The 23,377-nt window shown below is 40.5% G+C and overlaps 4 non-coding genes across 4 annotated transcripts; 3 read left to right on the plus strand and 1 right to left on the minus strand.

Moving 5' to 3' along the window:
* Positions 1-3,236: 3,236 nt before the first annotated feature.
* TRNAL-CAA lies at positions 3,237-3,344 on the plus strand. Its single transcript has 2 exons — positions 3,237-3,274; positions 3,299-3,344. It is a non-coding gene; the product is annotated as a tRNA-Leu (tRNA).
* Positions 3,345-5,774: 2,430 nt separating this feature from the next.
* TRNAL-CAA lies at positions 5,775-5,881 on the minus strand. Its single transcript has 2 exons — positions 5,844-5,881; positions 5,775-5,820 (listed from the first exon to the last, which is right to left on the minus strand). It is a non-coding gene; the product is annotated as a tRNA-Leu (tRNA).
* Positions 5,882-8,951: 3,070 nt separating this feature from the next.
* Positions 8,952-9,024, plus strand: TRNAT-CGU. The gene has a single exon. It is a non-coding gene; the product is annotated as a tRNA-Thr (tRNA).
* A 6,399-nt stretch (positions 9,025-15,423) lies between these two features.
* TRNAI-UAU lies at positions 15,424-15,517 on the plus strand. Its single transcript has 2 exons — positions 15,424-15,461; positions 15,482-15,517. It is a non-coding gene; the product is annotated as a tRNA-Ile (tRNA).
* The last annotated feature ends 7,860 nt before the right edge of the window (positions 15,518-23,377 follow it).

Below are 23,377 nucleotides of genomic sequence, written 5' to 3' on the forward strand. Positions count from 1 at the left end.
CCCGTACACTTTAAATCATCTCTCGATTACTTATAATACCTAATACAATGTAAATGCTATGTAAATAGCTGCTGGTGCATGGCAAATTCAAAATTTGCTTTTTGGAACTTTCTGTAATTTTTTTTCCAAACATTTTTGAACCACCGTGGGTTGAATTCAAGGATTTCAGAACCTAGGGATGCGGGAGGGTTGACTGTATCTCTGGGGGTGGAGCCCAGGCATCTGCGCTTTAACAATTGCTCCAGGTGATTGTTTCATATGTTAAATGTACTGAATAAGAATCTGCATTTAAACAGATCCCAAGGTGATTTGTAAGCTCATTAAAATGAGAGAAACACTGACCTACAAAACTTAAAAAAAAAAAAAAGAGGCTACTGTTCCAAGATGCTTCAAGTAATATAACTTAGACTTGCAGATACTAATTCCACATTATATGTTTATTTCAGAAACTGTTCTCTTTTCAAGCCAATTTCTAACCTATTTTGAGTAAGTGGAACTCAGTTGCAGAAGTCTTTATTCCATTGATTTCTAGCTTATGAGAAAATTCCATGACTTTGTGCAAATAACTGCCATCACAGACTATCTTCTTTATGGCCTAAGCTGTCCCAGTCTCTCTTTTCAGGAGCTCTTAAAACAACCTCTTTCAAGTGCACACATACAGTTTGTGGAAAATGTATTTTTATTGCTTTTTCCCCTAAAAGATAGCCTTACAAGAGAAAGTTTCAAAAAGTTCCCAGAAGGGATTAATATGGAGTTAATCAAACTGTGGAATCTCTAATGTGGAGTCTTTATTTCTCTGGTTTGCCAGATTTTGACCATTTCGATTGAGCTGCACATTGTATTGGGCTTGGGAAACAAAATTCACTTGCCTTCTGGAGACCCTGCTGATTTTGAATTCCCTTCACGCTACATACACCTGATATTTTAAATAATCAAGTGGGGAGGGATAGAAGAAAGATTGGAAACAAAAGCAGGATAATACATTTGTTTTTATTCATCTTGGAAACACAAGAGTCCATTAGAAAGCATGTAAACTAAGGAAAGTATAAAAGATTTTAAAATGTTCCACCTGACTACAGCACTGTAATTAAATATATACCCCCTCAGTTTTACAAATAGGTAAACTAAGACGAGAGTCAGAACTCAGGGACCTGATCAAACATGTCTCCATTTCCACTAACACTCTCCTAATTAGCTTACTGTTAGACGACTTATATAAATTGTCATATGTGTCAGGAAAATGTGTCAAAGATTTTAAAATGAACAACAGAATGTACTGGGTCCTTGCGTTAGTGAAGTATAGAGCATTAGTCTAGTAGACCACATAGGAATTATCTGATTTTATAGGGGTGTGCGTCTCTGACTGACTTTCTATTTACTAGGCTATTCTGGAATTCTATGGTGGGAGAAGTTAACTCACAGAAAATTGATAATAATGCAAATGGCTCTTGTTTACATCAATGCAAAGGACTTTGCTCAGTTGAGATACAATTTTACCCAATAGAAGAAATAAGTCCAATCTTAAGTTTTATTGCCCTACAGAATATTAACCAATTTTGCATCTGTTAGCACATTTATTTCAGCCTTTCAGATTGTGTGTTGTCTGTTCTTCATATTCTCCTCTGAAGCAGTTTTAACAGCTTACTCATTGATTAGTGAGGTATATGAAATCTTTGACACTGTGTTCGTATTATATTTGTTTGAAAGTCAAGTTTTCAGCTTTTCATTGAATGATAACACCAATATGTTTGGGGAGTTCAAACGAGGGAGAGAGAACTCCTGCCTGGAATGTCGAGGGCTGAATGACAGAGCACATGACCAAGGGGAAGGGGGAGCTGTTACGTTTGAAAAATTATTAATTGGCAGAAAAGGAGAACCCAGAGCACATTTTCTAAGTGTTTGGAAGGTAGGACACCATAGTTCAGAAAGGGCAATGGAGCAGGGAATTTGGGTTGTCGCAAAACCGTATAAATGCCAGAGGTTGTAAATAGAACCTCGAAGGTGAATGGTCTGTTCAGCGACTGCTCTTTGTCACATGGCTTGCTAGGGAAAGTACCTACATAAATTCTTTTTAATCTCTCAAGAATCTTGAGGTAGGGATTTCCCTCTAAATTTACAGATGAAGGAAGTGTTCACATATGGTCACAATAATATAAAATATCACACATCACAGTTTTGTAAGTGATGAAGCTTGAATTCAAACATACGTATCTGATTCAAGATCCTCATGTTTTCTACTCTTCCTGCATTGCCTTTAAAACTGTATTTTAGGTTCTCTGCATGAAGACCAAAAACGAAGCAAAAGAAAACAACTCACCCCTAATCATTGTGCACACAAAATTGGATCTTTCAATAGCTGTTTTGCCAGTTCATACATATGTGTTTGGGTTGTTTTCTGTAGGAAATGAAAAGTTTCTGAAGGCTATTAATTTGGGAGAGTAACTAAAGACTACTATGCGAAAGAATGGAAAGAAAACATTGGATGAACCTCTCTTTAACCAAAGCAGGAGGGATTTTAACAACAACAAAACATTTTTTAAAACTCAGTAGAGATTTTAAACCAAGACCAAGACCTAATTTTAGTCCTCCATGCTCTATACTTCTCTTATTATGTGTCCTATAATAAACCACATCCTGCCTCTTCACTTCCCATCCCTTCTTTCACGCAGGTGGAAAGAATGGAAGAGGGAAGATAAGTTAGAGGGAGAGAAAAATGGCAACGGAAGGAAAGGGAGGAGAGAAGAGGAGAGAGGAGAAGGGAGTGGACCCTTGCAGGAACCGTTAAGATGCTGGAAATACTACTGTACAGGGAATCTTTAAGTCCCACTCACAGGCCCAGTCTCCACTAATAAAAACTTGTTAAGATAAAATACTGTGAGATATTGTGAGCACCGGGGAAAGCTACTGAAAGACGGTAGTTGCAACATGGGCCGATAAAATCTATATCCCAAGTCCCCTACTCCTTAAGGTCGGTCTTGTAACCGTGGTCAGCAGGGGTGGAGTGGGAGAGAGACTCAAAGTAGGTGATGTGGGCTCCCTGTCTTCAGAGCAGTATCAGTTCTGTCGCCCAGCGCACGTCTTCACCGTAAAACTCCTCCTTTCCTGTCTTTCGGTTTTGCAGGTAGTGCTTGGTTTGCTCCTGTAATTTCTAAAAATGACTGGTTCCTCTCCTTCCTGGATGGAACAGTTTTCAAACATGGACAGAATTGTTACCACTGAGGGTTTGCCAATGTCGTGTCAGGATGGCCGAGTGGTCTAAGGCGCCAGACTCAAGCTTGTGTCTTCCCTTTCTTGGGGCTTCTGGTCTCCCCATGGAGGCGTGGGTTCGAATCCCACTTCTGACAGGACTCACTTTTGTTTTCGTCAGGCACACTCACCTTTCAGCCTTTTAAAAATCTCACTCTTGCCCTTCCACCTTGGTTCCCCCGGCACTTGAGCGTCATCCTCGCTTATTCCGTAGTTCGGCCCTTTCTGCTTCTAAAGACACCCCGCCACCAGCATCTCTCGAACCTCCAGTCAAGCCTCTGACAAATGAAAATTCCCAACTAGAGAACCTGGAGTATTCCCACAGCCAATTGGGCACATTTAAAAAATCTTAGCGCCACCGATGATGACCCTCTCTTCCCGAGAGAAGCCGGCAGTGGATTTCCAGCAGAAGGTCGTGCCTTGCTTTGTCAGGCTGTTGATCTTAACGAAACCCAGGAACTTGACTCAAAAACAAACAAAACAAAACAAAAATACAAAGTAACCAGGAAGATCTCCCTTTCCCGGAGAGATCCACTTGCTGTGGGCAGGAGGAAAACGTTATACTGTCTGCCTCGCTGTTGGCAAATCAAAGGCCAGTCTCCTGCATGACCACACCAGCCAGAAGGACCCAGACTTTCTTTAGTGGTAGCTCAGCTTAAGGGTCTCCCACACAAAGTCTTAGACTTTTCCAGTGGGGAAATTACTGGCAAATTCACAGCTTTTCCCCATAGAGAGGAATTGAAAGAAACAAAATGGAAACAATCATACAATTGTTAAAATCAATTTGCAGCCTTTGTATTTTTGTATTAATGAGAAACATACAGGAAGGAGTAAGTATATACAGTTTCTGGTTTTGCCTTTTGCATTTAAAAACAACATCACAATACCTTATTTTACCATCTTCCAAGTTAAATAAGAAATGACACGTTGGGGAAAGTGGCAAGTACTCAGAACATTGTCTCCTAAGTTTTTTTTTTTTTTTTTTTTTAATCAAGCTCTGTAACAATTTCCTGGCTAGAAGGATCCTCAGAGCTCAGTACTCAGCGTCTTGAGCAGGTGTTGGGTACCTTATAAAGAGAAGTAAACATTGTAAAATTATTTTTATTTTATCAATACTTAGGTTTCTCTGTGTAGTCCAAAATATAGTAAGAATGCTTTGAAATAGAAAATAAAGCCAGTAACAGGAAAATAAACAGTCCCAACTCGAAACAATGGCTGAAAACGATGAAAATGGAGAATGGAGAAAAATAACTTGGAATTTCATGATTGCAGGGGAAATGCAGAGCAGAAAAGTGTGGTGGGTGCTTAGGAATCTGTAGAGTGTACAAAAGTGCAATTTAATGATGGAAGGGAAAGAGAGGCTTTGGGTTCAAAAGGTAAGTTAATCACACTTGGTTGTCCAGGGCTCATTTGTGTTATTGGTCCATGAAAGGTCATTCTCAGTTCTACTTTGTTTCATGGCCTGTATCCATCCCTTTCCTCTCCCCCCAACATATAGATCCTCTGTAAAGTTTTTAATGTTCTTTAGAAAAGAAACTACCCTCAAAAAAATGCTGTTGCTTTGTGTGATTTTAATTTTCATTGGCACTGTTCATCCTGATATTTTTTCTTTTACTCAATGCAGTTTGAAAAATCTATTGTCTTGCTACATTTACATCTGCCTTTATGTGCAGCTGCTACATAGTATGAAATTCATGGGTGGCCTCTGCTGTACACCTGATGGACATCTAGGTTGCCTCTAACAATCCGGTACTGCAAAATGCTACACTAGGTAAGGCCAAGCATGGAGCTGAGCTGGAATTTCACTGAGATACATTTCTAGGAGAAAAATTGCTGTGTAGTGATTTAAAAGCTATACAGGAAGAAAAACTCATTTAATGTCAAAGCTGCAGAAGTCTAAGATCTTAATTTTAAGACCAAGATCTTACTTAGCCTATGTAGAACTTCATAGAAGGCATTTTTTACTTTATAAAATGAAAGACAAGACAACTAGATCACATTCTGAAAAGAAATCTCAAAATGAGCTATTAATTTACTTAATTTTAATAGTAGGAGCATTTTTTTGGCTATTGATAACCAAAAAATGTTTTCAGCAGTGTCATAATCTTGAGGGACTTTCCCTCTTAGATTTTAGAGGTGATATAAGAAGGTGACAAAGGAAACTTTTTGTTAGAACTTTATAACAGATTCCTTTCTGTGTGCAGAAAAGCAGTGAAGGTTTCAGTAATTCTTCCCACAGTAAAAACCCAAGATCCAAGTGTGGATGACTGGTCAGTTGATCCACTAAGGAAAAGGCCACAGGTTGTTATGGTATTTTTTTCCTGGGAAGAGGGATCTCACAGAAGGCAGCGCTGGAGGTTGCCTCCATATAGCTCTGGAAGTATCCTGATATTCTCAAGCTGGGGAATTCTCATTTTCGAGTGTCCTTCAGGGCGGGAAGTATTTGCGGTGTTGAGGGTTGAGTTATTACGAGCTATCCAAGGTGAAACTTTTGACATGAACGTGGCAAGTGAAACAAAACAAGGATGTGTCAGAAGTGGGATTTGAACCCACGCCTCCAATCGGAGACCAGAAGCCCCAACAGTGAGAAGCAGAAGCTTGAGTCTGGCGCCTTAGACCACTCGGCCATCCTGACACGTTGATCTCATGGAAAGCGTTACACTGTAGACTCTGAGGGGTTAGCGCCTAGCTGCGTCCCAGAAGAAAGCTTCTGAAATTTGTCGGACTAGGAGTTCTGAGTTCAGAGACTGAGAAACAGAGAGGTAGGAGAGTACGAGCGTTAGTGCGGACCTGAATAATTCTTTCCGCCTTGGAGACGGGGTGGCAGGGTATTGAGCGACACTCCCTCCTCGCCCCTCCCCCTTCCCCAGTACTCCCAGCCCAGTCCCCTGCCTTCCGCTCCGCCGCTAGCCAGACCAGGGTCCCACGCCTCACACAAATCTCCTCCTACGGCCCCGACCCCCACATGTGATCTGGACCCCAGGTCACTGTGTCCTTTGTGATTCAAACCTTTATCCAGCAGGTCCAGTTCGATGCTGCCCCAGGATCGGTGGAAACTTTAAGTGAATAAATGGTCAACCCCACTGCTCTGGACAAGAGAGGGTCAGTCCCCTTGTTCTCAACCCATCCAAACTGTGATTTTATCTCCTGAAGCCATACTTACATCATTCATTCCACCCATCACCGTCTTCTGACCTGCAGGGTCGCTTGTGCTCTACAGTAATAATCCTGCCATTCTTCTCTCTAGAGCTCTCAGATGCTTTCCAGTAAATATTACCCATCTTGGGTGACCGCAGCTATTCTGAAACATAATGTTTACCTTTTATGACTGAAAAAAATATGTTTAAGTGACTGAAAATGAAATAGCCAAAGGGGAGGGGGAACAAAAAGGAAAAAAAAGAGAAGAAATATCTTTGTTGCAATGATTATTCTAGGATTAAAGGAGAGAAGAAATTTAAAATTCCGATAACTAGGAGTATCACCAAGTTTCTATAATTAGATCCGTCTTCCAGCGTTTCTTGGAAAGCTCTTCTTGGAGAGGTATCTCACTGAGAGCACTCCCCTACAGAACACTCAAGGGGGATGCTGGCCAGGGGAAGTTGGTAGCTGCTGGTTGCTGCTGGATCCTGAAGCAGGGGAAAGCCATGCCTAGTGTAGGAGCAAGGCCCTGGGGAAGCAGCAGGCCAAGTAGTGCGTGGGAACCAGGATGCAAAACCCCCTTCCTCCTGCAATGATTCTCCACCATCCTCTACCTGCAGAGCTTCAGTGCCGATTGGCAAAAGAAAACTATTTAAAGGATTCATATCCATTTCCACAAGGCAGGAAAAAAGGGTGAATTTGGGACTGAGAGACACTAAATTCATGATGAGTACTGGGTAATGGACATTTTGTTACCTGAAAATGGGAACAAACCCTAAAACATGTGACTCTGGGCCCGGGCAGCAGACAGAAACCGGAAAGACCTTGAGGAGAAGGTTACTGAAAAGTCCTGAGGACAGTTTCTTCCTGTTGCCCGTCTCGCCGTATTTCATTGAGGTTATACATTACTTTAGGTGCAAGAAAACCAGAGGTGATCACTATACCTAAATACAGGATGAAATCTGAGAAAACTGCAAATCACAGGTTTGTTGGGACTTTATGATCTCTCTTGAGCCTGCATCCCCTTCTTCTCTGATACTCAGGAGATGAGGAGGAGCTTCCGGAGACAGGCCCTTCTTCACGGGCAAGTTTAGGATTTTGGAGAATCTGAACAAACTGGCTCCCCCGGAAAGCAGGAGGCAGACCTTGAGTCCAGAGAAGTTTAGGAAGCCGCTGATGAGTAGTAGTGATAAAATTGACCTCACATTTCTTTCCCTCCCCTCACTCTCAACTTCTTTAATACGCCCATTTCTTTTTTTCTTGCGTTTCCCTATTATTTGCATTTATGACACTCCAGGTCACAAGGGCATTGTTTGGCCTGTATATGACTTTGGTGAGTGGGAGGTGAAGTGTGTTGTTTTTTACCCTGGGAGACCTTTTAGAGAGCTGGCTGGCTGGCTTTTCAGAGATTCTGCAGCCTCTCCTCTGGATTATGGGAGAACTGTATTCCAGGCTGGGACAGATGCACAGAGACTGGATTTCCCTCTTCTCCACCAATAAATCTTATTTTGCTGAGTTGTTTTAATGTTACTTGTATTTGTCTGTAGTCGAGGTGTTTTGGTTTTGCTTTTCGTTTGGAATTAAGAGCCATTGTTTCTTTATTAGCCAGCTATCAAATCCTGAAAGTAGACAGGAAAACAGTCCTTGCTTTGTTTCAGGTGCACAGGGCCTCTGACTTGGGACAGGAGACCTAGGATTTGTGGTTGAGTTTTCTTCTTTACCAGCTCTCTGTACATTATGGTTGGTGCTTGTGCAAGCTGCGTCGCTATACAGAATTTTTTTTTTTTGGTGACCCTCACAGCCCCTTTGCCCGGATGGAAATTAACAATTTTCTGGTATCTTTGCCACAGCACCTTTGGACAGAACTTTTCTATTTGGATTTCAGCGACGCACGGTGGAGGAGAAACATGGCCCTTCCTTTACGCCCCGGATTGAGGCTCCAAAAGGTATTCCAGCCTCAAGGACTAGGCTACAAAAGGCAGAGCCTCTCCTCGGCTTCTGTTCCCGGGAGGTCGCTCCATTTCCTTCTTCCTGCTGGCCTCATCATTACCCTCACCCCTCAGTCTCTCTTCTGATAGCTGATATCGGGGAATTTGAGACAGATCTTGCTTGCTTTCCCCCAAGGCTCTAAGAACTGAAGTCTGGAATATCTGGGCTTCAATCGGTGCGAAAGGTACCGCAGAGTAGCGGGCGTGGCTGTAACTAAAATCAAGTGGCCCAGTAGTTCTCACCCCAACCTCCGCATCTTGGCAAATGGGCAAGCTGTTTATTCCCCACTCTCGTCAACGTGCAACCTCTGACCCTCGGCTGCTCTGGATTCAAACAAAACTCTCAGAGGTGATTGAAGGGTCTTGTACTTCCTTTGACAAAAGCGAATCGAACGGGATGTTAAAACTATCAGAGAGTGAGGGAATTTGTTTGACCACAGCCCAGAAAATCGAAAAGGGGATGGGGGCAGAGCGTCAAATTTTCTAGAAACCAATCAAAACAAAACAAAACAACAAAAACCTAAAGATTTCAGCCTATAATCTGCTTTAGGACAAGGCGTGAAAAAGCTTACCAGGCGAGGCCCCGTAGCTCAGGGGTTAGAGCACTGGTCTCGTAAACCAGGGGTCGTGAGTTCGAATCTCACTGGGGCCTTGAAAGCGTTCGTTTTCCATCTGGCGCAGACCTCAATTAAGAGATGTATTTCTAAGGGGTGAGTTTCGGTTGTCCTTGACACCAAAACCTAGAACTAAGAATGGACCTTTTCAGGTACAAAAGGAATTACATAACAGAAATAAAGCTGCTGTGCCATCTGAATTCTTGATGATACCTGAAATTCAGGTATGAAAACCTCACTCGAAGTGCCACCAATAAAATTAATACCAATATAAGCCAGCTGATAAACTATCAGTAATTTTTATTGGGATTCAATAAATTGCAACATAGAGTCCTGACTAACTTGGGTGCTATAGGCCTAAAGAGATATTGTAATTATCGATTTTATCATACTTACCTAATGGACTTTAAGCTCCCCTGAAGGCAGGAGTCATATCTTGTTTGACACTGTATCTCAGAGCCTTGCAGAGTGTGGAACCTAGTGGGTGCTCAGTAACTGTTTGTTGAATTAGGCCGAGCTGAAGAAATGTAACCAGAGTGTGGTGAGTTTGCAAACACCTTAGGAGGCATAAAAGTTACCTGAAAACCAAGGAACCAAGGTCAGTTCATAGAGAAGAAAAAAGAAAGTAACACAGTGCTGATGAAGATGCTACCTAAGTAGGAAGCAACTAATCTTCCCGGTCTCAATTTATTATCTCATTATTGGAATTAGCTGTCTGCAAAAGCAAACCCCTGATCACTTCTGAATGGCTAACATAAATTGCTAAAATCAAGAATCCAGATCAAAGATTAAAATGATGGAATTTCCATATACCACATTTGTATTAAATAATTAATAATATAATAATACCCAAAAGTCACAGATACAGTCCTCAAAAAGTACTTTGGATTCTTGAAACAATCCAACACACTTTACATGTACCATGTTTGAAATTTATTGTAAATTGCTGAAGATGCAGGACAGGCACAGATGATTCGTTTTTGTTAAAATCAACCAGAGTAGCTGTCTATTTCTTGCAACTGAGGACTCTGGTTGTTGCTCAGTCTTCAGAGTTTTTTATGCTTTTCATAGCTTCATGAATACCACTCTCTCTGCTCGAAATATGCCTCCATCCCTTCTTCTAGCTAAGTCCTACTCATCTTTCAGAATTCAGCTCATGTATCACTTTACCTTCAATCTAGGTGAGAGGTGTCTTTTCATAGCACCATTTGTACACCTTTATTATAGCATATATTGAATAATATCTAGTAAATAATTGAGGTATTTTTTCTCTTTTTCTTCTAAAGTGACACTTATTGATAGTAGAAACCAAGCCTTGTTTAGAGCTGTATCACCACAGCAAGTTGGCATTCAAATATGTGTGAATACATTTTTTGAAAATGAATGAGTGAATGCTACATTTCCAAACCTGCATGTACTCTGTAGACAGATGACATTATCAGGAAATTATTTAGCCTGGTGTTAAAAGGAAATAATATGGAAAATTAAAACCATCTTTGTAATAACTTTACAGTGTTAATGTCTATAATATTTGCAGTTTATCCACTGAACTTCAGGGACCTTGATTTTGGCGCACACTGGTAAAAAGCTATTAATTATGTGGCACCGTATTCAGTAATGTTAAAAATGCAACACATGGTTTCCAGTTCCTCAGGTAAAGAGCTTGGAAGTCTCCGCCCTGTCCTAACAACAAATAAAAAGCTGAACAGACTAAAAGCCAACAACTCTTCTTGAATCCTTAAGAGAGAGGAGAATACAGGACAAACCCCTGCTGGCAAGATTGGAGAGACAAACTGGTAAATATGAGTCACAAACCTACCAAGCAGAGACCCATGACCAGAAACTGCCGGGGAACCAGCACTGGGAAGAAAACCTGAACTGTAATTTATGAATTTCTGGAGGCTCAATGTGGAAAACTCTGAGAGTTAAAAACTCCAGGGGAACTCAGTCACAGGGGGACCCTAACAATATTGGGAGATTTACCACCAGGAGTTCAACCAAGTTCTCACAGTAAATATTGGAGAAAATTTTTTTCATAATACTGGCAGCGGAAACAAAAAAAGAAGAACTATTTTGAAATACACCGGAAGACTCTGTCCATCTATAAAAGGCCTGCTCTCAGGAGAAACTAGTTAACCAGAGCCTAACCTGATGGCATATTAGCAGAGCCATATTGACGTTGGGGAGGGGAAATACTCATTTCAGTCAGTTCTAGCCTTCTATATGGGAGAAGGAAAATGCCCAACACCAGCACAGTCTAATCATCCTATACCATCTAAGGGGGGGGGGGAGAAAAAAACAGAAATTTTGTGAAGTCCACAGTCCAGATGCATAGACTCACTAAAAGGTCACTGACCAAATCATATGACTACAGAACACTTCCCTGCCCCACACACCTCGCCACCACATTACTAAAGGTCTACTTACAGCAGTCCTTTTTACTCAGCACATTATGTCTGGCTATCAAGAAAAAATTACAAGGCATACCAGAAGGCAAAAACCAAAAACCAAAAACCAAAAACCAAAAAAAGACACTTGAAAAGACAGAGCAAGCATCATAGCAGGGATGTTGGAATGATCAGACCAGGAATGCAAAACAACTATGATTAATATTCTAAGGGGACTAATGCATAAAGTAAACAGCATGCAAGAACAGAAGGACAATGTAAGCAAAGAAATGGAAATGAAAGAAAGAAAGAAAGAAAGAAAGAAAGAAAGAAAGAAAGAAAGAAAGAGAAAGAGAGAGAGAAAGGGAGGGAGGGAGGGAGGAAGGAAGGAAGAAGAGAAATGCTAGAGACCAAAAAACACTATAATGGAAATAGAGAATGCCTTTGATGGCTTTTAAGTAGACTGCACACAGCTGAGGAAAGAATCTCTGAGCTAGAGGATATATCAATAGAAACCTCAAAAACTGAAAGAGCAAAGAGAATAAAGGCTGAATAAAACAGAACAGAGTATTCAAGGACTGTAGGACAACTACAAAATGTGTAACATATAAGTAATGGCAATACCAGAAAGAGAAGAGAAAAAGAAACAGAAGAAATGTTTGAAACAATAATGACTGAGGCTTTCCCTAAAATTAATGTCAGACACCAAACCACACGTTGAGGAAGCTCAGAGAACACCAAGAAGAATACATAACAAGGAGACTACAAGTAGGTATATCATTTTTAAACCACAGAAAAATCAAAGATAAAGAAAAAGTCCTGAAAGAAGCCAGAGGATAAAACACCTTACCCATAGAGGAACAGAGATAAGAATTACATCCAACTTCTCCTCAGAAACCATGCAAGCAAGAAGAGAGTGAAGTGAAATATATAAAGTGTTGAGAGAAAAAAACCCACCAAACCAGAATTCTGTACCCTGCAAAATTATCCTTCAGAAGCAAGCAAGAAAGAAAGACTTTCTGGGTTTCCCTGATGACGCAGCAGTTAAGAATCCACCTGCCCATGCAGGCGACACAGGTTTGAGCCCTGGTCCGGGAAGATCCCACATACCGTGGAGCAACTAAGCCCGTGAGCCACAACTACTGAGTCTGCACTCTAGAGCCTGTGAGCCACAACTACTGAGCCCACGTGCCACAACTACTGAAGCCCGCGTGCCTAGAGCCTGTGCTCCACAACAAGAGAAGCCACCAAAATGAGAAGCCCGCGCACCACAGCGAACAGTAGCCCGCACTCGCGACAACTAGAGAAAGCTCACGTGCAGCAACAAAGACCCAATACAGCCAATAAATTTAAAAAAAAAAAAAAGGAAAGACTTTCTAAGACCAACAAAAATTTAGGGGATTTGTTGCTAGTAGACTTGCCTTGCAAAAAAATGCTAAAAGAACTTCTTAAGAGAGAAGGAAAAAATATAGGTCAGAAACTCAGGTCTACATAGACAAAGAAAGACCACTGAAGAAGGAATATGTGAAGGTAAAATAAAACCCTGTATTTTTCTTATTCTTAATTGATCTGCCATATAACAGTTTGTTCAAAATAGTAGTGTAAACAAAGTATTTGCTCATGTATGCTTATTTGTATATCATATGTATATGTATATATATTTGCTTATGTATGTTTACATATATGTGACATGAATGACAGCAATGATACAAGGTACAGGAGAGACGAATTGAGATTATTTTGTTATTATAAGGTACTCACACTATTCATGACGTGGTATAGTGTTATTTGAAAGTAGACTTGGATTAGCTGCAAATGTATATTGCAAACTCTAGGGCAACCACTAAAAAAAGTAAAAGAAGTATAACTGATATGCTAAGACAGGAGAGAAAATAGAATCATATAAATGCTCAATTAAAACCTCAAAAGGCAGAAAAAGTGTAAGATGACAAAAGTAGGAAAAAAGAACAAGGGCAACAAATAGAAAGCAATAATGAATTAGTAAATATTAATCTAACTATATCAATAATCACTCTGAATATGAATGGTCTAAATACCCCAATTAAAAGATGGAGCTATTATCAAAAAGACAAGAAATTACAAATGTTGGTGAAGATGTGAAAAAAAGGGAACCCTTCTGCACTCTTGGTGGAAATGTAAATTGGTGTAGTCACTATGGAAAACAGCATGGAGGCTTCTTAAAAAATTAAAAATAGAACTACCATATGATCCAGCAATTTCACTTCTGGTATTTATCTGGAGCTTGAAGGAAACATCCACTTTGATGAACTAGACCAAGTTGACCCAGAGAAAGGGATCCAGAGAAATAAATACTCCAACCTCTCTGTCTTCTCTCATTCTGGTTTCCTGCTAGTGCTCCCACAAATGAAACTCAAAGCTGAAGTCACAGGGCAGGGGAGCCCATGTTGTAGTCCATACAGGCTGGCCTTCCATGGAAGAGTAGGCAGAGATCAGAAGGTGTGTGTGTGTGTTTCAACATTAACAATTAAAGCACTTAGCTTTCTATCAACATTTTTCTCCATGAACGTGATTTCATGCTTATAATGCCTATGTTGTGTTAATGAAAGTCAGTTTAATATCCAGTGACATACTGTGAGTCTTGTAAGTTTTCATCTCTTAAGAACAGTAATTCCCTAGATACTGGTTCTTCTTACCTAGATCCAGACTTGGAACACAGCACCATGAGTGCTCTTATGAGGTTTATATAAATCACTTAGAACAGTGTCTGGCCCATGATAAGCTCGATCCAACTAGTGGCTGCTATTATTATTTAGATGGAATGACCTCTAGAGGTTCAGGCAGATCTCGGTCTCTCTCTAGGACTGTGTGGTGGGAATGTAGGAGGAGATCGTGTGGTGAGATGGTCATTACTAAAGAGTCTATATCGCTTCTCACTGCTCCTCACTTTAAGGTGTATGTAAAGATCCCAATTCAGTAATGCAATAGACACCGAGATGTGGAAACACTTCTGCCCTCACATCCCTTCATGCGTCTGTATGGAGAAATTTGCTCACTGGTCTATTGCTCTCTGTCCTGTTTGTTAAGTATTCTGTGGTCAGGAATAGACTATTCCCTTCTTTACACAATTCTCCTTTTCTCTGACAGGAATTATTCCATAAAAGCCAAAAGGCTTCATATCTCGTGTGTATGTGACAGCTGCGATTTCCCCACGCCAAAAACAAGCAAGCAAACAAACACACAAATAAACAAAACTAGCCTTTATAATTAGATGCCCCAGGCAGGAAACGAGGATACTGGGTGGGCATTAGATCGCAGAGGCAAACTATCTGCAATGAACCTCTAAAGAAGGTCAAAACAGGTGGAGGAGCAGGGTGGGAGTAGGGGTGGTGGACACCGCCTTGATTTCTGTAACACGCGCCACAGAGGAGCGGTTACCACTCTGGCTTTTCCCGCAAGAGATGTCGGACCAGCTGGCTGTATGACTTCGAATGCGGTTTTCAGGCAGGCTCGGGGAGGATTTGGGGGAACCGGGAGGCGCAGCCTGGAGGTGCTGGACAGCGAGGCGGGTAGTCCCTCCAGGAGCGCGGCGGGTGCTGGGAGACTCGCGGAGCGAGGGCTGGGCTATGTCCGCTTCTCGGCGTCCTCCATCTGGCAGGAAGCGTCACGGACCAGCCAGGCGGTGCGCGGTGATGCTTTGCCTCAGCCAAATAGCCCTTGTCTTCCATGGATATCTTTCCCTTCTTGGGGTCAAGGCGAGGAAGAGCCAGAGTCCGCTCGCCCTTTCTCCGCAGCCTTCTCTCGGGACTTCTAAAAGGAGCACCCCTGGATCCCGGGAAAATGCTGATTTCCGCTGGCGTAGAGGAAGGATCACATACACGCTTCTGCGAAAGATGAAAGCGTCTCGAACAAAGCGTGTTTTATTCGCCAGGGTAGCCGCGGTGGATGAGGGTAGGGGTGAAGAGGGTCCCTAGCAGTGCCGCGCGCTCCAGCTCCAGCTTGTCGCGGGGACCGAGCGCTCCCGTCGCTCATGACTCTGTAGAGCGCGCACCGAAAAACCGGAGAAAGCATGCTCCAGTGGCGCAATCGGTTAGCGCGCGGTACTTATACAGCAGTATATGTGCGGGTGATGCCGAGGTTGTGAGTTCGAGCCTCACCTGGAGCATGTTTTCTGCCCTTTACGATTTCAGTCTCTTTTCATTCTACTGCTTTCTGTCCCTCTTCTTTAAAGAAAAAGCTAAAAAGAGGTCATTACATTTTCCATGGTGAGAATGCAGATATTCCATGATTAAGGAGGATATTTGGTCGTTTTCAAACATAGGAAGAAATCACAAGCCAAAAGGAAGCAAACTGAACATGTTCTAGCAAATTCGATTCTCCTCAATCAGGAGAATTTAAAGTCAGGTTGTACAGCCTCAAATGAGTCTCCCTCACCCTTTCCTCGCTCCTTTTAAAAAACCATTTCTCAGATCCTTGGGGACTGAGCAAGGAGGAGGAAAACCTGGGTCTTGTGCTCTGCAATTTCGTGCAGCTGTCACCAGGGCTCACGGATTTGCAGAAGCTGCTGTCAGGCATCTTAGCTTTGAGTTCCACAAGATTTGCAGTGAGGTTGCTGAACTCCATCTTTGAAATATAAATTGTGCTTTGAGTCGCGCTCCACCGCCTACTTTACATAAATCAGACTGGGGAACAGAAAATAATTTCCCCCAGCAATGAAACATAGGTGGTTATGTATGTATCTCTTCCTAATTTCATCAGAAAATAAACGGCCTTGTTTGGAAAAACGACATTCATCCTGACGTTGTGTCTGAAATAAATGATTGAATGTTGCTCTGCTTTTAACCAGTTTCTCCTGGATTTCATTGTCTCACAGGGCCCACCTTCTCTTCTGTCTCTTACATATGGCTATATCCCACAGTTCCATCTCAGCTTTTTTCTCATCTAATGATATACACATTCTTTGTATTATATTCATTCCCTTGATTACAACATCTCTCTAAATACTGATGATTGTAAGATTTCTTTCCCATCCAGACCTATGCATCCTACTGCCTACAGGACATTTTTGTCCAGAAATTCACGCAGGTCTGTAACATCAACACGTGGGAAAATCATCAACTTCAAATCCACTCCCTCTCCTGTGCACTGTATCTCAAAGGCAGTCATTCAACAAATACCTGATGCCTGCTTTTTGCCAGATCCACTCTAGGTGCTGAGATTACTGCAGTAAAATTTTAAAAATCAAGCCTCTGCTTTCTGGAATCTAAGTTCTAGTAGGGAGAAATAAACAATGAACAATTAAATATAAATATATAGTTAGACAAAGTGATGATACATTTTATAGAGAAAACAAAATAGTATAAGAGGGATCAGGGATACCAGGGATTATGCTGGGAGTGCCATATGAGGTAAGGTTGTTAGAGAAGGCCTCTCTAAGCAAGTGACATTTGAGCAGAAACCTGAAGGAAATAAGGGAGAAAGTCTTGGATATATATGTTGGAAGAGGTGGAGGCAGATGTAAGAACAAATGCAAAAGCCTAGACATGGGAATGGCCCCATGAGCATAGTTAGAGAAGAACAAGGAATAGAGGTCACTCCAGTAAGTCCCCTACATACAAACCTTCAAGTTGCGAGCTTTCAAAGATGTGAATGTGTGTTTGCATGTCCAACCACGTAAGTTAGTTCACGTGTCTGGCGTACCTTGTCATGTGCATGCATCCGCTACAAGTGGGTGTGTTTTTGTGTACTTTACTGTACAGTACTGTACAGAGTACAGTAGTACAGTATCTTTATTTCAAGCCCAGGATGTCTGGAGGCAAGTATAAAAGCAGTGGTGATGTAGATGGTACTGCTAAGAAGCACCAGGAATTGGAGGCCCAGACAAAGGACGAAGAGAGACTAGAGGAAGAAGTAACTGAAGAACCAAAGAGATTCACGATGCAGTCAATGGTAAGGGGATTTTCTTTCTTTGAGGCGGCACTGTTAGTTTTGAGGCACGGGACCTGAAGGTAGAACAGTGCATGAAGGTTGCAGCAGCCGTTCAGAATGCAATCCAGTGCTACTATGTCATCTATGACAAGAAAAAAAGAGCTACTACCCAGACATCACTGGATTGTTTTTTTCAAGAAGGTAGATAGAATTGAATCCAGCAAGGAACCAGAACTTGTGCCATCAACATCAGGCATTAGTGAAACTGCAGCTTGCCCTCCATCTCCTATTGCTGACGATCCTTCAGCTCTACCATCTCCCACCTCCTCTCCCTCCTCCATTCAGTAGCTCTTCTTGCCTGTGCACTCAATGCCAGCCCCTGTATGCCAGCTGTTGGACTGTACTACTGTATTTTTCAAGGTACTGTACTGTAAGATTAAAATTTTTTTTTAATTTTTGTGTTTGTTTTTTATGTATTATTTGTGTGAAAAGTATTATAAACCTATTACAGTTCAGTACTATATAGCTGATTGTGTTAGCTGGGTACCTAGGCTAACTTTGTTGGACTTCGGAACAAATTGGACTTATGGATGCACTCTCCCAAGGGAACTCATTTGTATGTAAGGGACTTACTGAATTTTTAAACAGAAAAGCCTCTTCAATGATTCTTAAAAGCTAATGCCTGACATGATATTTTATAATACTAGTTAAGACAGTGACCAAACGATGTTTGAGGAAACAGTGTGAAAGTAAAGTTGCCAGAGGCACAAAGATGTCTCCAGGGACTATTCATGTTTCCTGTAGGAATCTCAGACCAGTCAAGGGCTGGGGTTGTCCCTGGTTTCCATGGCTTGATTTTAGAACTCTGTAATGACTCTGATCACACCAGCTTCTGCGGAGCTGTTCAAAACAGAAAGCAGAGATATAGTTCTCTAACATTTCCTTTTTAGTAAGACATGCATGTACAATAAGATTCACCCATTTTAAATGTAGAGTTTGATGAATTTTGATAATTGTATTAATTTCCTATTGTTGCTGTAACAAATTAGCGCAAATTTAGTGGCTTAGCACAAAATTATTTTATTTAGAAGTCCAGAATGGCTCTCACTGGACTAAAATCAAGCTGTTGGCAGGTCTGTGTTCCTTCTGGAAATTCTCGCAGAGAATTCTTTTCTTGCTTTTTCTAGCTTCTAGAGGCTGCCCACATTCCTTGGCCATGGACCCCCATTCATCTTCAAAGCCAACAGTTGCATCACTCTGATCTCTGCTTCTGCTGTCACATCTTCTCTGACTCTCATCTTCTTATGCCTCTCTCTCCTATCTTTAAGGAACCTATGATTATATCAAGCCCACTTGGATAATCCGGGGTAACCTCCTTGTTTTAAGATCCTTACCTTAATCACATCTGCAAAGACCCTTTTGCCATGTAAGGAAGCACATTCACAGGTTCTGGGGACTATGGTGTGGACATCTTTTGGGGAACCCTCATTTGCCTACCACAGTAGTTATACACCATTGTACACATAGCACTGCACTTAACATGGAGAACAGCACCTTTCCCCTGAAAAGTGTCCTCCTGCTCTTTGGTAGTCCATCTTCTCCCTACACTCCTGCCTCTGGCCACCACTGATCTGCTTTCTATCACTACAGTATGTCCTTTTCTAGAATCTCATGTAAATAAAATGACACCTTTTATAGCCATTTGTGTTAGATTTCTTTTACTGAGCTTAACACTGTGCTAATCTCTGTGGCAGAGAATCATTTTTGATTCCCGGCTTCTCCACACTCCCCATATTTATCTGTTACTGAGTCTTCTCAATTCTATCTTACCTCCTTAATATCTCTCAATATTTCTGTGCCCACCGTCCATGTTCCCGAAGGCCTCTGTACCTTGGCAAATACTCCTCTTCTGCCCTGAAACTTCTTTGCTCCTCCTTTTCATTTGCTTCTACTTCTTCCATTGGAGATCACTTGTCTGTCCTCAGGGCGTGATGAGAGCTCCATCTCCACGGTTTGGATCTGACGCTCTCCTGTGAGCTACATATGCTGTGCCAGGCACTTGATGTATTAGTTCAGTCTTATCTTAATTCACTCTCATTTATTGGGTCATAAGCTCCTTGGGGGAGACAGGGGCTGCATCTTCATTGCACCCAGCTCAGCTGCTGACTCTGAAGAGACTGTAACTCTCAGCATACTTTTTCCGCCTGTGGTTTCGTGGACGTCTCTGCTTCCTTTACGGTACTCCTTTGTCTTCCCCCATTCTCACTGCTTAGGGTGAAAGTTTATTGTATTGATCTAATTTATTCATTTTGGCAAAATAAAGGTTAAATTTCAGCTCTGGGAAATGAGCAACGTTAGCAAGAGAGTTTTGTTTTGTCTTGCAGTTTCTTTCACTAGAGGAATGTAAAGATCTGAGGTCAGAAAAGAGATTTGCCAGTGCAAATAAAAAAGATCTCTTAAGCTCTTTTCTCCACAGATAATGCTCTTCTTCCTCTTGTCCATGTGACAGATGCCTACTCATACTTCATGGCCCAGAAAAAAAAATCTGACAATTTATTTCTTCTTACTAATAGGTAATTCGTAATATTAAATTCACATTTATCTCATTGTAAAAACGATGTATTTACACATACAACTGTCTTCCTACTAGTTTGCTTATCAAGGACAATTGCCATGACTTTATTTAAAAATTTTTTTTTCAATTAAGTAGTCCAGTATGTGACACTTAGTAAAGCCTCAAAAATATCAATAGCGTCTCAAAACTGTACAGTGGAATAAAGTCAGAACTTTGGATAGAAGAGGAGGATAGGAAAAGAAGAAGGAAAAAATAAGGTGGTTTGGATGGGAATGATGAGAAGAAAAAAAAACGTGTTTCTTTTTGGTTGTTCCAGATGAAAATATTGGACATTTTGAACACTGTTACTCAAGGTTTTTCTAGAGTTGACATATGCTTCTGCCAAATAAAGGACTAATATATATGTTTGGCTAATAATTAGAATTCGAAATGAGTTTGTTTTAGCCCCATCGTAGGGTAAATAACTACTGTAGATCTCATACTATTATGAAAAAGAGTTAAATAGTCTACATAAAAATTTTTCCTCTTCATATAAGAATACTCCAATAATTTTTTAGACTATTTATGGAATTATAGCGTCTTATATAATAGTGGAACAAGAAACTTTTCTTACCATTTTGACCTTCTGGGTTTCTTTACTATTTATTTCTCCCCAGTTTCCGTTTCCGTTGCTGATGCAAGCTGAAAAGATTTGTATCCTTAAAGGGTCTCCAAGTGATTTTATCTATAACATAAATATGGCCTACTTTTGTGTCTTTGGCATGTCCAAATTATATTTCATATAACTACTTTGTTAATTTTCAAATTTTTTGTATACATAATATATGGTTCAAAATATTTTATGTATAAAGGCCCTCCCTATTCCTATCCCCAGCCAACCAGTTCCCCTCAGTACAGGCTATTCATTTATGTTATTAGTTTCTTGGAAAAAAAGAATTATTCGCATCCTCTTTGCCAGATACCATTCTAGGTGAGGGTCTGGGGAGGAGCCCATCCCTTCCCATGTAGAGAAAAATTTGGCCACGCCCAAAGAGAGGTCTGGCCTTTGCTCTCAGCTTTTGGGAAGTAATCTATATCACATCTAACAGTAGTGTGTTTGGGGGGCGGGGGGCGGTGGGGTTGGCCATTCTCTGTAGCCATGTCAGAAAGACCAACCATGTAATTTACAGCGAGGGCTTCGGGTCACTTAGTATCAGTCAGCCTAGTGAGTGAGTTCAAGCATGTGGGTAGTCAATCACTCATGCCTATGTAATGAAGATCCAATAAAAATTCTGGACAAGGAAGGTTGGGTGAGATTCCTGGGCTAGCAATAGTCTGTGTGTATTGTCACACATCGTCGTCAGGAGGGTAACTCATCCTGAGGACAAGGAAAGTCATATTTAGAACCCTGCCAGAATCTACACTATATGTCTCTTCTTTTGGCTGATTTTAATTTGTATCCTTTTTCTGTAATAAGTCATAACCAGTGAGCATAATAGCTTTTGGTGAGTTCTGTGAATTCTTCAAACCCAAAGGTGTTTTTGGGAACCCCCCCCCCCAAACTTGCAAATAGTGTCAGAAGTGAGGGCAGTCAAGGGGACTTTGCTGTTTGACTAACTCCAAGTAGAGAGCTAAATACCTCTTCCAATTTGACAACGCTTCCCATGCAACTCATCAATTGTAATATATCAAATAAATTAAACTCTTTCTAGCACCTCTCTTTTTACCTCTTTTTCTAGGGCCTTCTGGGAAATCTCAAAGCCAGTTTTAGCTGCAAATGATATACATTAGGACTTGATTTGAGGAAGAAAAATGTCAAAAGTTGTCAGATATTTTGAACACCTAATTAAACAGGATCACTTATTACTGGAAAACAATACTTGGCTGCCTAGTTAATCAAAGTGACAATAAGATTTTAAAAGTAGACATAGAGGACTTCAAGTTTCTACCCCAATTGTAAAAAGTTTGGAAGTCATCACTCCCTACCTCACGACAACAGGAAAGCTAAGAAAAACTAAAAACTAACAACTCTTCTTATATATATCAGAGAATTGAGTCACAAGGAAACCTGCTGACACAAAAAACTGGAGAGAGAGGCAGGTACCATGAATCACAGTTACCAGGGGGTAGAAGCCCAGGAGCAAAAGCTCACAGCTGGAGCCAGTACTAGTTGGAGTATCCAGTACATGAACTCTAATTGATATGCTAAGAGGAGAGAAAAAAGAATCTATAAAATGCTCAATTAAACCCAGAGAAAACAGAAACAGAGTGGAAGACAAAGGATAAAACAAAGGATAGGAAAATGAATAGAAAGTAGTTACAAATATGGTAGATATTAATCCAACAATAGCAATAATCACATTAAACATGAATGTTCTAAATATACTAATAAAGAACAAAGACTATCAGAGTGAATAAAAAGACAAGATACAACTACATTGTTTTCAGTTGAATTGTGTTTCCTCTGCTCCGAATTCATATGTTGAAGCCCTAACCTCCATTATTTCAGAATGTGGCCTTATTTGGAAATAAGATAATTGCAGATGTAATGTGGATAAATGCAGATTAATTAAGTTAGGATGAACTTATACTGGAGAGGAGGGGAATCCTAATCCAATAAAACCAATATGACATCTCCTTATAAAAAGGGGAAATTTGGAAGCAGACATGAACACAGGGAGAATGCCTTGTGAAAACGAAGGCAGAGATTGGAGTAGTGCATTTACAAGCCAAGGAACACCAAAGATTGCCAGCAAACCACCAGAAACTAGGGGAGCTCACAATTTATATTTATAACTAATCTAAATACTCTTTCAAATAACACTACACAACTTCATGGGTAGTGCAAATACCTCATAACAGAATTTTCCCAATTCCTTCCTCCCATCAATTATAATGTTGCTGTTATTCATTTCAATTATCTATAAGTTATAATCAGTGAATACATTGTTGCTATTATTTTTAGCAAACTGTTATCTGTTAGATTGATTTTAAAAATAAAAATAAAATATTTGATTTTACCTTTATATATTCCTTCTGTGTTTTGGGTTGAACTGTGTTTCTCCAAAATATTTTGAACTAATAAAAATTAAAATACAACTTATCAAAAGTTGTGGGATGTAGAGAAAGTAGTGTTTAAAGGGAAATAGACAATGAATGCATATATGAGAAAAAAAAAAAAAGAAAGATCTAAAATCAGTAAGCTTCCACCAGAGGAAACTAGAAAAGAAGAGCAAATTAAATCCAAGGTAAGAAGAAGAAAAGAAATGACTGTAAAAACTGAACTTTAGAACTGAAATAGATCAAACTGAAAACAGGAAATTAATGAAAAAAATCAACAAAACCAAAAGCTGGTTCTGTGAAAAGATCAATAAAATTGATAAACCTTTAGCCAGTTTAACAAAGAAAAAAAGAACACAAAATTACTAATATCAGAAGTGAAAGAGAGGTCATGAGTACTAGATAATAAAGGAATATTACATATTATTATTTATGCCCACAAATTTGATTACTTAGATTGAATGAGGTAATTCTTTGAAAGAT

The sequence above is a fragment of the Balaenoptera musculus genome, chromosome 11 (genome assembly GCF_009873245.2).
Source record: "Balaenoptera musculus isolate JJ_BM4_2016_0621 chromosome 11, mBalMus1.pri.v3, whole genome shotgun sequence".
NCBI classification, from domain to species: Eukaryota; Metazoa; Chordata; class Mammalia; order Artiodactyla; family Balaenopteridae; genus Balaenoptera; species Balaenoptera musculus.